This window comes from Calliphora vicina, chromosome 2 (genome assembly GCF_958450345.1).
Source record: "Calliphora vicina chromosome 2, idCalVici1.1, whole genome shotgun sequence".
Classification (NCBI taxonomy): domain Eukaryota; kingdom Metazoa; phylum Arthropoda; class Insecta; order Diptera; family Calliphoridae; genus Calliphora; species Calliphora vicina.
The window spans coordinates 108120800-108124929 of NC_088781.1; the positions used below are offsets into that span (position 1 = coordinate 108120800).

The 4130-nt window shown below is 31.3% G+C and overlaps 1 long non-coding RNA gene across 1 annotated transcript; it reads right to left on the reverse strand.

Moving 5' to 3' along the window:
- Window positions 1-1951: 1951 nt before the first annotated feature.
- LOC135951617 (uncharacterized) lies at window positions 1952-2564 on the reverse strand. The gene is made up of 2 exons (XR_010575983.1): window positions 2145-2564; window positions 1952-2097 (listed from the first exon to the last, which is right to left on the reverse strand). It is a non-coding gene; the product is annotated as an uncharacterized LOC135951617 (long non-coding RNA).
- Window positions 2565-4130: the final 1566 nt, after the last annotated feature.

Here is a 4130-nt window from a genome sequence, read left to right on the forward strand (position 1 = left end):
AATTGTTATTAATCTTTTGATAAATTTTATATATTTAAGCGTTGATTTGCATCCAATGCATTTTTGCGATTTATTTTTCATGTTCGCAAATAAAAGTCACAAGCTGACCTTTAAGAAAAAAATAAATTATAAATCACTCATCCAGATTATTTATTTTTGTTTCTTTTCTATTTCTCTCAAACCCAAACCTTAAATGTTCTCGAATAAATCACTCTCTCAGTGATATATCACAAAAAATTATTTTTAAATGTCTGCGAATGAGAATTTACCATTGAAATGAAAGTGAACCCGTTTTTTTCGGTCTCTGCTTTTAAGTAAAATTCATGGGTGCAAATATTACTAATTTAAGAAGACATATTATTGATATCTTCACATTTTGATGTATACCAGGAAGAATTAGAGCAAGATCAGAATAAAAAATTAAGAACAACGATATCGATGTTAGAAGTTGATTCGTCTTCGGATTACGATACAGAAAGTGACAGCATATGCGCAAATAGAAAATTACAGACCCCCAAAAGAGGATATGTTATAATTTTACTGAATTACTGGCATGCACATAAGTACAATACGCATTTTTAAAAAAAAATTAGGGTATATTATCCACGCTTTCCCTGCTGCCAAAGTAACTATAGAGAGGGCATTTTCTGCTCTGCGACTTATTTAGGATAACCAACGCACAGTAGGTTGAATCGCATCCAAAGTGACGCTTAACTCAGACAGTAGTGTTAGATATTTTTATATATTTTTTAAAGATTATGCCTTATTAAGTAAAAAAAATAGCAAAAATTTTATAAAAAAATTTTCACAAAAGAAAATATTTTCTTGACCATTGAACAAATTTTTAAAACTGATGTCTTCCGATCGGTACGATATTTGCACCAAAGTTAGTCCTATTAGATAGTAATTTAGACACAAGATCGGTCATGAAGTCTCTGAGTTATAGGGGTTCCAAATTTAACACTTTGACCAAACAGGTGTTTTTTCTCATCCCGAGTTACCTCACTTTGAGGGTCCGGCGCGTATAAGTGATTTAACTCCAAATTCAAAACTTTAAACTTAGCTACACGTTCTCTATAGCCATAGGTAATTTTATTAAAATCCGACAATAGGTTTAGAATTTACAGATTTATTTCCATTTTTTTTCATTTATTTCCATTTTTTATTTACCGCCACAGTGCATATCGAGTCTTTTAATAAAATCTTAATTTAAAGAAAAGCGCGCAAACATGTGCAACATGTTTTTTTGTTAAAATAAAAGCCTAAATGTTGTACTTTTTTTTATTATATAGTTTAAAAACAAACAACTACAAACATATTTAATTATTATCCATCAAAAATTAAAAATACTATAAATTTGGAACATTTAGAAAAAATAACAGTAATACTTTTACAAAAAAAAAATCCAAATTAATTATTCTTATTCATATACTCAAATACCAGAAGTTGATGGTTCCATCATAAAAAGTTAGCTTTTTAATGTTTTAAACAAAAAAAAAATTATTTTAATTGTGTTTAATTTCAATTTTTATTACGAACAATTTATCCACTTTGACAGTATACAGCAGAAAAAGTATGCAGCCTAGAGTAACGATTTTAGCTATTAGTGATGTAGAATTTTGTCTACTTTTACCCTGTACCAACTTTCATAAATAAATATTAATTCTAAAGAATCAATTAAGCGCCACTTTGAACATGATTCAACCCAACGTGCAATGGTGTAACTTATCTGCTGAAAAATTAAGATCAATAATGTTTGTGAAGTTAAATCAAAGTTCATTTATTTAGTATTTATATTTGGCCAAATGTTGATTCTTTTAAAGTTGTTGTTATTTAAAAATAAACCATAAATTTGTAACGACAGGTTTTTCCACCTTACGCTGGGGTAGAGCTCGCGGCTCCCAGGGTTCGTTACAAAAATTTATTTTAAGCCAGGGGATTAAAAAGCCAGTTTCTTTTTCTTATAACGTTATAAATCGTACTTTATTTTATACACTAACACAACACTTTATTATGACGTTAGCCACCGACAGACGTAGTACACTGTTACGAAGAGGGGGGCACGGCGATGACGGGGAAAGGCTTCCCGTAGTACTCCTTCACGGAGGTACGGCGATGACGGGGAAAGGCTTCCCGTAGTACACTCTCACGGAGGTACGGCGATGACGGGGAAAGGCTTCCCGTAGTACACTCTCACGGAGGTACGGCGATGACGGGGAAGGGCTTCCCGTATATACTCTCTACGTCTTATGCCGCAGGGATTCTCTCCGTTGACCGCGGCACCACCACGGGCGTCAACAAGAGGGAGTACCGGAGTGGGAAGATGATTGAGTAAGCTGAGCACGGGTATAACCACAGAATCCCACCAATACTCAATTACCACAGTTTTATTAGGTGGCAGAGGTATAACCCCTTCTCCGACTAATAAAACCTTTAGTAAATCTCACCAGAAAAAAGGCAACTACGAGAGTGGGTATAACCGCTATTCTCGGAGTTTGAGATATTATTTAATTGTAAGAGGTATAACCCCTAAACAGCTAAATAAGATCTTACCTCTTCGCCGGCTGCTGGCTGACTGACTGATTATTCACAAATACTCTCCTTTTATAGGGCAGGTCAACCATGCATACATACACAATAATTAATACACAGCGGTGTTACTGTCCCATGGTTGCAAATTAAGTGTACTGATATTTGTTTTGTTTTCCCTACTTACTACTAGGTGGCGTTACTTAAACTAAATACAATTAACGTTTAGACAAATTTGAATAATAACAAATAAAAACTAATGTGAGGCAAAAACAAGTGCCTACGACTTTTGCTCGTCACAAATTAATAAAATAATATATAAATATCAAATTTATCTCTTTTATTGTTTCACTTATGAATCAAAGAGCATACAAGCATGCCATAACAAGTTAAAATATATTTACATCTAGTATATAAATTTCAAATGTTATTGCAATAACTTAATTCGCTCTAAATTTACACAAATTAGAATTTTAAATAGTTTTCAATTTCAATTGTTCTTTGTGAAATTCTAAGTTTTTGTGGTAAATGGTTTTCTGCAATTTTTTTCCCCAAAATATTAATGCTCAAGTTCTTAAGTTTTCAACAATACCAAATACTTGTATAAAAGGCTTGAGTCTCCTCTTTAATATATTTTCAAGTACTATCTAAATGTATAATTTCTAAACATTCGGAAAATATATTAAATTTATTTGGCTCTAAGCGACTAATTTTGGTGAACCGCATACCAGCCTCCTTTCCAACTACGAACTCAGGTCAATGCAGAACAACTCAGAAGCACTTCAGCATTGACTGTTTAAAATTTCATTAAGATATCTTTAATCGTTCACGAAGTACCGAATTATTTCCAAAATAAAATGTTTCTACAAATTGGTACACCTAACGTATACTTAATATTTAATTGCCGATATACATATTTATACGCCTCCAAGTTTTAATAATAAACGGTGCACCGCGGTGTAACTGAACGTATACTTAATACATAATTATAAATCGATTATACGCTTTTAACATTATTATAAAATCATGGGTAATCATTAGGGTATTCAATTAATCGGGTTTCTGGTTTAATCGGATAACCTATTTGCTCGGTTATCCGATTTATATTTACTCGGTTAATAATCGGTTATTTTAAAATTATTCGATTAACCGAATAATATCTATTTTAATTTTAAATTAAAAAAACAACCACGAATTTTGTGTACAAAAACATAACAATTCAACCAAAAAATGATAGCAAATATGGTATTCGAGATCCTTTTTGTATACACATTTGAGTTTTTTTAGGATTCTAGTGAGATCTTCTGAATTAATCTTTTATAAAAAGAATATAATTTAATTTTTTTTCTTTTTTGAAAGTAAATTTTTAATTAGGCTTAAGTTCGAATAATTACTAAAAATCTATTATTTTTTTCCTTTTAAACGATTTTTTCTTTAGACTCAAGAAAACTTGACTTGTAAAAAACTCTCTCGCTGATTGTAAATGTTGGAAAAATCGAAAGCATGATGAAGCATAATCAATATCTCAGTTTTTTTTAGTTTTTTCTAAGCATATCATTGGTGTCCTTTTTGGATTGTTTTAGATATTGAATACTTTTGAT